This window comes from Athene cunicularia, assembly GCF_003259725.1.
Source record: "Athene cunicularia isolate RWA chromosome 2 unlocalized genomic scaffold, athCun1 chr2_part1, whole genome shotgun sequence".
NCBI lineage: Eukaryota > Metazoa > Chordata > Aves > Strigiformes > Strigidae > Athene > Athene cunicularia.
Window position 1 is genome coordinate 145730902 of NW_020799095.1, and position 12405 is coordinate 145743306.

The 12405-nt window shown below is 43.1% G+C and overlaps 1 protein-coding gene across 1 annotated transcript in view; it reads right to left on the reverse strand.

Moving 5' to 3' along the window:
- ST3GAL1 (ST3 beta-galactoside alpha-2,3-sialyltransferase 1) overlaps positions 1–11069 on the reverse strand; it is a 59796-nt gene extending 48727 nt beyond the window's left edge. Inside the window, exon 1 of the mRNA XM_026841610.1 lies at positions 10774–11069. The gene's annotated coding sequence lies outside the window, so the exon portion shown is untranslated. The remainder of the gene's footprint in view (positions 1–10773) is intronic.
- Positions 11070–12405: the final 1336 nt, after the last annotated feature.

Consider the following 12405-nt stretch of genomic DNA (forward strand, 5'->3'; position numbering starts at 1 on the left):
TGTTCTGTGCTGGCTCACAATAACAGGATAGACTGGTGGTATAGTCTGAATAGCCAGTCCCACTGTGCCTGTCATCCAGTGTTTATATGCCTTAGTTCAAGTCTCATAAAAAGCCCAATTGCTGGTCTTGGAACGATAAATCAGCATTTCAGAATTTATTCTTGCTTCCATGCAGTGCTATCAATCACATCCAATATATATTTTATAGTGTTTCCTGTGGTGGGCTGACCCTGGCTGGATGCCAGGTGCCCACCAAAGCTGCTCTGTCACTCCCCTCCTCAGCTGGGCAGGGAAATATAACGAAAGGCTTGTAGGTTGAGATAAGGACAGGGAGAGATCACACACCAATTACCATCATGGGCAAATGAGACTCAACTGGGGAAATTAATTTAATTTATTACCAATCAAATCAGAGTAGGGTAATGAGAAATAAAACCAAATCTTAAAACACTCTCCCCTCACTTCTGCCTTTTCACAGGCTCATATTTACTCTCAATTTCTCTACCTCCTCCCCTCCAGCAGCACAGGGGGACAGGGAATAGGGGTTGTGGTCAGTTCATGACCCGTTGTTTCTGCTGCTCGTCCCTCCTCAGGGGGAGGACTCCTCACACTCTTGCCCTGCTCCAGCGCAGGGTCCCTCCCACAGGAGTTAGTCTTCCACAAACTTCTCCAACGTGAGTCCTTCCCACAGACTGCAATTCTTCATTAACTGCTCCAGCGTGGGTCCCTCCCACGGCTGCAGTCCCTCAGGCACAGGCTGCTCCAGCGTGGGTCCCCTGTGGGGTCACAAGTCCTGCCAGCAAACCTGCTCCAGCGTGGGCTCCTCTCTCCACAGGGCCACAGGTCCTGCCAGGAGCCTGCTCCAGCGTGGGCTTCCCACGGGGTCACAGCCTCCTTCGGGCATCCCCCTGCTCCGGCGTGGGGTCCCCCCCGGGCTGCAGGTGGGTCTCTGCTCCCCCATGGAGCTCCATGGGTGCAGGGCACAGCTGCCTCACCACGGGCTGCACCACGGGCTGCAGGGGAACCTCTGCTCTGTGCCTGGAGCACCTCCTGCCCCTCCTTCATCGACCTTCATGTATATGGGGCTGTTTCTCTCACATATTCTCACTCCTCTCTCTGGCTGCAATTGCCATTTTTGACATCGCCTCCCCTTAAATCTGTTATCCCAGAGGTGCTACCACTGTCACTGATGGGCTCAGCCTTGGCCAGCCATGGGTCTGTTTTGGAACTGTCTGGCATTGGCTCTGTTGGACATAGAGGAAGCTTCTGGCATTTTCTCCCAGAAGCCACTCCAGTAGCCCCCCTGTCTCCCTCAACCTTTCCATGCTAACCCAATACACTTTCCTTTGACTTAACATCATTGTACAAAGCACAGTGTTGCAGGTAGAGAACAACACTAGCATGTACCTGAATATGAACCATTACAAGATTTTAGAGTTTAGGGTGTTGTGCTGGATCTGTATCTCTGAATGGAGTTCTCAAGTTATTATGAAGACAACAAAGCCCCTGCTCCATGCCTTGGGATGCCTTAGCCCTCTTGTGCTCAGATAACTGATAGAAAGAAAAAGACCAAACACATTAACCTTGCTGACTCTGCTTAGTCTCGTTTTGCCCTAGCAAGGGAGAGTCAACACTGTAGGAATACATTAACACAACAAATAAGGCACTAGTTGGCACTTTAAGTGGCTCCTAATGTCCCTCCACAACAGTGCAATGTGCTGTCATCATGACAAGCCAGGCACCAGATGCCTTTATTTTTAATTGCACTGAAGAGATACGGGTCTTATCATTGGAGGCTCTGCCCAAAGGCAAGACTGTTCACAGCCCCTCCCCAGGCAAATGCTGCTCCGAGATGTCCTTTTCCTGCATACCGAAAAATGTTTCTAGTTCATAAATTCATGGCATGGGCTCAAATGTCTCCCAGAAGCTCTTTCAGTCACAGCCACAAATATGGTTTCGCTCTTCAAATGCTGCATTGGCAGCAAAATCAAAGATTCACCACTGCTCAGCCGTTCCAGTTTGGAAACAAATTTTTTGGCTAAGATTTCTCCAGTCAACCTAATTCCCACTAGCCATCAATTGCAATGGTCTGCTCAGATGTAGGCAACAGCCTGAACGCTTTGTCTACAGAGAAGTAACCCCTTGATTTTAGTGCTCTTGTGAGCTTTTCCTCAAAGGTGAATTTCTCTATGTGAATCATTTAGACAGAACCGTTCTCTCTTCTGGCTTGCTATTGAACTGTCTCTGAGACAGCATTTAAATGCAAGAAGGCAAAACAATAGTATTGACTGTCCTTTGTCCGGGTTTATTTAATTCTGGAAAGCAAACAGTTTGTGTGAAATGCATTCCTAGTAATAAAATCCTATTGCACATTTGCTTATAGAGGGTCACCAGGGAGAGCAAATGTGCCTGTACTCAGCAATAAATGTTTGATTCCGTGTTGCACAGCAATTATTCAGAATGAGAGAGACTATTGGATCCAAGACTGCTGTCCTTTAGGACTCAGCCTGTCAAGTTGCATTGCTCTATATTTTTTATCCAAGTGGATTTCATCTCCACACTTATTGCTGGGTGATATTCAAGTCCAAGTTGCACTGAGCTTGAAAAAGAACCTTTGACTACCAGATTGGCCTTTCGTTGTTAAAAGAAGCATTTCTTTTTTATTATTATTATTATTTATCAACATGCCAGAGCACATTAAAGGAGTAAAATTTAAAATGCATGGATTTTTTTTTCTGAGAGGACAGGGAAAGATGGAGATTTTAATTTAATCAACCCTAAAATTGCTTCTTCCCTAGCTTTAAAAATGCTGTAGCTTTAGTCATCAAGGGCAAGTTATGATGCTATCATATGTTTATTTTCTCTGGGTTTTGTACATACTTTAAAATTTATCAGGGATCTGGTATTTTTCTGTATTCTGAAATTAAACAAGAAGTCGTTAATATATTTTACACATATATCCCCCTATAGATACTTTCTTGACATTTATTACCTATCTAGCCTTGCACTGGATAAACTTTTACATATTGCTCAGCAAAGACAAATATAACAAAATTCCACAGAGCTTAAGTGGATGCAGAGATGTGTGCCATTTCCCCTTAAAGTAAGATTTAATCAACACAGTGCCACCTCAACCCTGACCAGATGATCAGTCAACTCAGCTCTGAGTAATATCTTGGAAAGTCTAAGCCTACGGACAATTACAGACCACTTAATCACAAAATTTAATCAAGATAATAATTAGGCACTACATCCTGTTTAATGCGCAAGGATGTGAGCCTTCCAGCTCCTGCTGCCAGATCGGAACTGAACACAGGAATGGGGGGAAGGAATCAGCAAAGTCAACAGACTATATCCTTGATGACAGAAGAAAAACTAAACTCAAACAGCTTGCCAGATCTTTCAGAACTCCAGCACTTTGTGCCAGTTGAAAACCCACTGTAAAAGGTTCTTTCAAAGATCTATTTCTTCAGCAGACCAATTTATTATTTTTTATTTGACCAGGCTCGAGAGATAAAGCTCAGGGTCCTGGGGCAGGAAGTGCTCGACTGATGCTTAGTAAGCACTTTTTGCTCAGATAAACCTTGCCCTGCAGAATGGACAAGGGTGGAAAGGAAAAGCTCTATTAAGTGATTTTTTCAAGGTCAAAATGAAGAATATAAATCTGTCAGTTGGCCACTGTACTACACTGCCTCTGTTGGGTCAGCTTTGTAGGTCTAAGCAAAGAGTTACAAGACTCTGTGCTTAATAAATTTTCTGAAGCACATCATATTTACTGTAAGCTAAGCAAAGTCACTTTCTGGGATAGATGCTATTAAGAGGATTTTTCCATATTTTCCTCCGACTTCAAAGTACCATGTGAGTGTCCTTGTTAGAGACAAGTGACATCCACACATCACTGAGCTGGAGAAACAGTGGCAGCAGCAATACATCTGTAAACATTTTAAAAATCCCTGAAACATGAAGGCTTAGAAGAAAGAGCAGAGGGGTGGAGAAAATGGACTAGATGACCCAGTACATCACTTCCATTTCTAAATTCTACAAACCCTCTAGGTTAAAAATAGGATGACAAGTAGATTTATTTTTTTTCTTTAAACCAGTGCTATGTTATAGGTGGAGAAGGTCACAAGTAATTAGAGAGTCACAAGTGACTATATATGCTCTGCCTGTGCAGAAAGAATGTGTCCTGGACAGGGTGCTATACACTGCCTTGTCCTCAGGGCAAGGATGGACATGTTTTAAAGATCTCTTGGACAGCTTTATATTAAAGATCATGTCCAAATAAGAGCAAGAAACTGGTGAAGGGTCTAGAGCACAACTCTTACAAAGAGCAGCTGAGGAAACTGGGTTGTTTAGTCTGGAGGAAAGGAGGCTCTGCTGGAGGACAAGACCTTATTTCTCTCCCTACCACTACCTGAAAGGAGGTTGTAGTGAGGTGGGTGTCGGTCTCTTCTCCCAGGTAGCAAGTGATAGGATGAGAGGAAACAGCCTCAAGTTGCACCAGGGAAAACCGCTTCACAGAAATTTTAGGAAAAATTTCTTCACAGAAAGGGTCATCAAGCACTGGAACAGGCTGCCCAGGGAAGTGGTGGAGTCACTATCCCTGGAGGTATTTAAAAGATGTGTAGATGTGGTACCTGAGGACATGGTTTAGTGGTGAGCTTGGCAGTGCTAGGGTAATGATTGGACTTGATGATCTTAAAGATCTTTTCCAACCTAAACGATTCTGTGATTTTATGATTCTGTGTTAGTCACAGTGGTTGGAAATCAGGTGGTAAGTCATTTGAAACATCCCAATATAACCTATGCGCTCTCTTTTCTTCTGTCTAAGCATGGTTTCTTGTGAAAGGAAGGATGGCATAAAAACCTACAAAAGGTGTATACCTTCATCACACTGACACACCACCTTTCCCATTGTGGAGCTGGGACCAGTCTCCACCAGTTGGTGATACTGGCTAATCATTTAAATTCAAAAAGTGAGTAGGGGGCCAGCAGAAAACCGACTACAGACTAACAGGGAAGTGAAATCCTTTCTTTACACACAAGACTTAAAAAAAAAGGAAACAAACCCAAGAAAAAGTAGAATTGAATGATGGTAACATTTCAATCTTCAGAGCCACTGTTAGCTGCGATGAATCCCTTTTGTAAATTCAGTGTCTTTAGCTGCAAATACTTATCAAGAGTGTTATTATCAGCCATTGTGAGCCTGTGAACAAGAATTACCACTGTATTTTAATGGCTGCTGGCCATATCCATCAAAAAGGGGACTCTAACAGATACATACAGTTATCATTGTTCAAATTTAAATAAATATATGGCATTCCCATTCATTATTTAAGTGACACTCAGATGCAGTTTCAGTCAAAGCTGCCTCTTCATAAATTTTATTAGCTACAAATGTGCCTTTAATAAAATAATACACTGTGCAAAAATAAAGTGTTGTACTAATAATCAAAAGAAAACGAATGGAAGGAACTAAAATCCACAGTGATAGTATGAACTCCTTATTCATGCAAAAACCTATTTAATGGGCAATTTCTCAGAAGCCAGTACAGGAATGCAGGGTCAGGCCCACCAGGCACACACAAAGACACAAGAAACACCTTCTCCAAACTCTTGTGGCTCGCACACAGACTGATACCTGATTATTTGAGTTAGAACAGGTCTATCTGTGGTCAGTTTGACCACAACTCAATAATACGGTCTGCAAATCCAATATACACAGCCCTCTGGACAGCTTTACATTCATTAGGACCACACACTTTGGAAAACACTCTGTAAATTAGTGTTCGGGCTGTTGAATGTGGTTCAATGTGGTTAAGGCTCTCTTTTCTCAAGGGTGCTTGTATTTTTTGATAAACTTGTGTGCTGAGGTATCTCAAGTTAGACACTCAGAACTGAAACATCCTAAATCTAATCAGGTTGCAAACACTGGCCCCAGACTGCTTGCTATCCAAGCCAGGAAGCAGCTATTTATTTTCTCTAAATTAATCCCAGCTCAGCAAGACACTTAAGCACGCATCAAACTTTATAAAGACAGAGTGGGTTTCCCCCTCACTTAAATAATGCAGATGCAAATGCTCTGCTGAATCAGGTTTATAAAAATCCAACAGCAGTCAGTAATAAATAGTGTGACATACAAGAGCAATCTCTGCTCTGAAGCCAGGAGGTTGGAGCACACTGCTGAGATCCGTAATGCAGTGTCCTTGCTAGTGCTGTGGGATTGTCTCCGTTTCCCCACATCCCCCTCTATTCCCCGGGCCAAGAGCCACACACACACTCCTCCTCCTCTCGCTGTCTGGGAATAAGACATGTCTCTAAATAGAAGTTATCTATTATGCAAGATTTATCTTGGGTTTCCCTGCCCCTCTCTTCTAACTGTGCATTCAAGATGAAAATACTGTCAGCTCCTAGGCTGAGTGTCTGAAGCAGGAGGGGCAGAAGCAGAGGTGGTTTATTTGCCAGACCAGAAGGCTTTTCTCCTGCAGCAGCTTTCTATTAAATTGGTTTTCTTTCTATCAGGATAAAAGAGCAAATGGAGGCTTCATTGAAGTTGGGAACCTGCCCCTGCTAATAGTATGAAGCATGCCAACGATGAAGGCAAAACTGGTCTCTGCTAAAGCTGGTCAGCTCTGATAGACTAGGAAAGAGTCAGAGAGACAAGAATCTCTCTGTTTGCCTGAGTGAAAACTTGCATATCTAACTCCTTCTGCTTAGCAGCCCTCTTCCCACACTGGCACCTAAACTCTGCAGGGACTTTGCCTTAAAGGAAAAAAATGTAATAATAATAACAATAATAATAATAATAATAATAATAATAATAATAATAATAATAATAATAATAATAATAATGTTCCCAGAGGTACCTGGGTGATGTCCCTCCACATCACATCTTGTCAGGAGTGAGTATTTGCCATCTATTTTACCACTACATGCAACAAGCACCTGAAAATCAGGCATTCTTCTGCCTGTGCTGCCTTGGGGTCTCCACATTATGTATGTTGTGTTCAACACACGTGGACAAGATGGGCTTTTGCAGAAAAGTCAGCCAGAAGCATCAGTTTTGTTGAGGATACTAAGGGACATCCTCCCTTCCCACTGCTGAATTCATCTGTTCAGGATCTCATCTGCACGAACAATAATCTGTGCCCAGAAAGAAGACATCCAGTACTGCTTGTCAGGTTTTTTATTTGGAGGGCAGGAAGAGCTGGGGAGATACTTCTGGGTGAAGGTTCAAGGTGAAAGATAGTGGAGCACAAGAAAAATAGCCTCCTTGTAGCCTTGGATATGGCCTTCAAAAAGGCATGACTTCATGCACATACAGGTCCTGTGGAGGGTCTGGCCCTGACTAATGTACAATACATAAGTGATACTTAGTGGGTGAAGGGAAAAAAATCAAAACAGCCCCCTAATATTAGCCAATTTAATAGCTTTAGGAGATAGACCATCAGCATCAGGAAAGATGGGGCCGTGGAGAGATTCTCCAGGGCAGAGCAGAGTTTTTATCAGAGTAAATCTGGATTAATTCAGACATTTTTTGTGCATACTCATCCCAGAGAAACACACCAGTTTGTCTACGTACAGATAACTATTTTTTCCTTCACTTTGGGTAAGCCCTTCACAGATCCCCACCATTTGATCTTGAAGGTACAACTTTGTAAAGAAGTTGCAGTGGGAGGTGGTTATCCTCCAGTCTGGGTGGAATCTGTCACTGTTGTCATTTTAAAAGGCGATTGTGAGAAGGCATCTCACCCAAGCTGCAAGAAACAGCATCTTAATCTTGAAACTCTTTCTGTTCTGCAGGATTATTTTCATGGGAGTCAGAGGTAAGAAACACCCTCTCCACTGCTGCTCCTCGGGTAGTGGTAAAATGCTCTCCAAATGTAAGCAAGGTAATTTCTCAGTGTCTTTGCTAGGTTTAAAAAATGAAAATTAAAGCATTATTAGGGGCTAAGGGTCAGGCATATACCCAGCCAACTAGCTGGCAATGACTCCACCTGGAACAAAGAGAATCCAAAATAAACTTTTTTAATGAGAAGGATGGCAAAAAGCCAAGGAGAAGTTGCAAAGGACACCTCATTAAAGAAATTGATAAGACTAAGTCAGGTCAATCTGTTTAAGTAACTCAATGGCTTCAGTCAGATAGGAATAGATCTGTTTAATTTGCCTTCTGAAAAGCGGCAGCACAGTGGGAGCGGAGGAGGAGACCTCATAGGGAGCCATAAGCTTTCCATAGAAGTTGGTAATCATGCGGGAAGTCGCATCTGTGGTTTACTCACTTGGAAGAGAGACATCTCACACAAAGTGAGCTGAAACAGTTGTAGGCAGCGAGAGCAGCCGCACACGAGGAGCGGATCTGCATTTGGCAGCATGTGCTAATACCGTGGGATCTTCCCTGTACAGCCACAGCCTGTACAGGAAACACAGAGCTAACCAAAAGAGCCGGTCTGGGAAATGCAAGAAAAATAAATAAATTTAAACTGAGCCAGAACCTTTATTTTTATACCTTTACAGCACCAGGAGAGCTTCAGCGTAAAAAAACAAACTGATTTTCTGCTTGAACAAAAAGCTCAGAATATGGTTCTCATTTTGAAAGTCAAGCCCAGGGGCCCCAAACGGGAAAATAAATTCTTGCACTTTGAAAAGATTGCACTGAACTAAGCAGCACTGCCTGGCCTCCATCAGGATGTCCGCTCTGCTTATGCTCACCCATGCTGACGGCGGGGTTATCACTTACTTCAGGATTTCCATGATGCTGAGAACAACACAGCCACCAGTGTGCTCTGCATCCAGCCTGGAAACTGCCAGCAGCCAAACAGCATCTTGCTAATGATTGCTGCTCACAGGGCACTGTATCAACAATAATTAGCAAACCGCTGCTAAGCTCAGAGACCTACTTGCAGGTATCTGAGTGACCTCACTGATACGGCTTCGGGGCTTATTTCATCATTGAGCAGAAAAATGTCTTTAAATAATTGCATGGTTTGGTAATAGGTAAATAAGAATTTTGCTTCAAAACAATTAAAATAAACCCAAAGCTGGTTTTATTGGGCAGATCTCAGCAGCAACCCAGTAGGAGGTTTTGTCATGCTTGGACTTAATCTACCTTTTAGAGATGATGCATAATAAATCATCATAATGGTTAAGAGCCAGACACAGCGTAAATGGAGTCCCTATCACCTAGGCTTTAAGCAAACATTATGCTCTATAATGTAGGAGTAAGTATGTCTCTCACAGGCTTGTGTTCTTTACAGGTATACTCCGAGGGGTTTGGTGCATGTCAGCAGCCCCAACCATTAAATACCTGTAGTGGTTCAGGCCCTGCTGGGACCGGAGACCACGTTGCCGTTATCCCTCCCCCACCCTCAGCCAGTCAGGGTTGGAAGTTAAGCACAAACCCTGGAGTTGAAATAAGGAAAGATTTAATACAACAGTGTAATAAACAATCTGAACAACAACAACAGCAATAACAACAACAATAAACAGTAATAACAATAAACAAGACAAAATATATACAGAGAAATACCGCAATGGACACGGCCAGCACGCTGCGCGTGCTCCCCGCGACCAAAGCCACAAAGGAAAGCTTCCCGCGCTGCTCCACCGGACCGGTTAGAGATCCCTTCCCCCTGCTGGGGAAACTTAACCCTATCCTAGCTGAACCAGGGCAATACCCTTCACTCGGGCCTCAGAAATCATGAGATTTTGAATTCTTGGTCTCAGCCCTGGGAATCACACCTCAAAGATTCTCCTGCTAATAGGAATGTGAGAAAGCAACTTAAAACATGAAGCGAGGGATTCTCACATGCCCATAATGGTGTTTCGGTGAAACACCATTAAGATAACCATGACAATATCATGAATCTTATCAACACAGCAATATTCTACAAGACTAAAACCTGCATCTCCAATGTCAAAGTGAAACCCATTGTCTGGAACTTAGATTATTCTTTATCTTGGGAAAAGGTACTACATCACAACTGAAGGCTCTCCTGATTCTCCTAGAGGGGCTATGTTAGGCGTGTATTTTATCAGGGATGTGGGGATCCCAGGGGTCCTGGACACTTCTTGATGCACCAACAGCACCTGCCCTACTCATGGCATAGAATCACAGAAGCATAGAATGGTTTTGATTGGAAGGGACCTTTAAGATCATCTAGTTCCCACCTCCCTGTGGTGGGAGGCAGGGACGCCTTCTACTAGACCAGGTTGCTCAAAGCCCCGTCCAACCTGGCCTTGAACACATAACAAGGAGCGTCCAGTACCCCAGCACACACATAAATGGGATGAAAGGAGGCAAACCCAGCAGATACACAGGTTGGAGGGATGCATATTTTAGCCAGGATTTTGGTTAGATGATTACAATAGACCATTAAGGTGTTCTCTAGTTGGATATATTGTTCACTCACAAAAGAAAGCACACAGGGCTGAGTACCTGCCAAGCCTGTACAGAGCAGCTGAGGCAAACTGGAGGAAAAAAAAAAAAGCCACTGTGAAATCGGAAGGAAGACACAGACACTTATTTTCTCTTACACCTGCAAAACCAAAGCTAACTTCTCTTTTCCCACAATGGAAAACCTGCAAATGCAGATCTTTGGGACAAAACCACTCCCCACACTGTGAATACTTAAAGTGAATGTTTAAAAATCCCATCCCCATCCCAAACTTAATTTCCTGAAGTTGAGTATATTTTGATCCACCTTCTCCTAGCAATTGCAGTTCCTCTTCTAGGGGATGTGAATGATAAAGCAAAGAGAAGGGAGAAAACCAAACCTGCCAAATGCTCACGTCCCCAAGACAACCAACTCCAAGCAGGTGGACACAGCTGAAATCACTTGCGTCTCAAGGGTGGCGAGAGATGGGCGATCTGGATCTGCAGAGAGCTTGGGTTAGTCAGATTACTTTTTCAGGGCTTTGTGCCAGAACGAAGCAGAACGAAACTGAGATAAACCCCTGAAAGAATGCCCCATACAGCAGGGGAACATCCAGATGCTTCCTGTGCATGAGATTTCAGGGTAGCATAAGATATATATCAGGACACAGGGTCAGCATGGTCAGCAGCAGCAGGTCAGAAGGGAAAACAAATTTAGAATATGACAATGCAAAAGCAGGGCTGCAGGGCAAGCGCTTTGTGCTGGGAAGCTGTCACTCCCTGAGGTCTGGGATTGAGAAACGGCAGCAGCCAGAGCACGGGAGAGACATCCCAGTGCAAAGCTGCACACGGGAAGACAGTAATTTGGGAGACTGTGCGAAACCAGATATTCATGAATGGTTCAGCACAAAACTTAAATATAAGGAAAGTATCACTGTGAAGCAGACTTGGCATTCCCAGCAACATGAAATGAAACTTTTGATTTAAAAGCTACCAAAACCTAAAAAAAAAAATTAGAACTAAAAAATCAGCCTGTTGATTTTTAAAAATCAGTAAAGTTTTGTTTGTTTGGTTTTTTCTGGAATCATATGTATCGTGAAAGTCTAAGGATCATCCATCGCAGTCATTTTAGACCTCAAAAGAACTGACCACACTTAGTTGTTTGGTTTTGGTTTTAACATAGTTCCTTAAACATCCAAAATTAGGTAATTAAGGAAATAGTGCCTCTAGCAGACATTTGGGCTTTCTGTGGTCAGACTTTCCAGTTACATCATGTGCTCTTAAGCAACAATTTTCCTTGCCTCCAAGTATTTCAGTGTCTCAGAGGATTTTAGATCACATCATATCTAAGGTGATAGCTGTCCAGCTCGTCGCAAATACTCAAAATATGAGTTGAACACAGAGACACACAGAGTGAAGCATCAAGGGCAGAGGCATGATGCAGAATTACAATCCAAAATCTTCTGAACAAAGATCATGTTTTCACATCCCACAGCTGCATTTGCAAGGCAGTGGTCTTTTTACTTCTCTACAGAATGACCAATATTTTTAGCTTTATTCTTTTACATATTTAGTTAGCAGCAGAGAACAGAAATTACATTTCTCTACTAAGAAATTTCACTTCTGCATTCCCTCATCCCTTCCTAAGAAAAGCCAACAAAACCACTTTTTTTGCAGTGACAGTGAATACGTGTAAGAGCAATAGACTATCAAATTAAAGACAAACGTGTGTTATAGTATCAACAGTGACTTGCATACACAGCAGAGCTACCCTACTGAAGATAGCTCTCACGAATCCTCTGCTGCAAAACATCAGGCAAAATCATCTGAGCAGTGTAAACAAAGGGAAACTGCCAGACAAATAACAACTGATCAGATATTTGCACAGGAGAAATTCCATCCCCAGGTTATCGCCATCAATTGGTGCTTCAGAAAACCACCAGAAAGTTGCTCTTTAAGAGAGGAGAAGCCATAGCCTCCTCAGCCCTTTGGCTGAGCAATACAGCCCAAAGGATGAGATACAGTATCTGGCA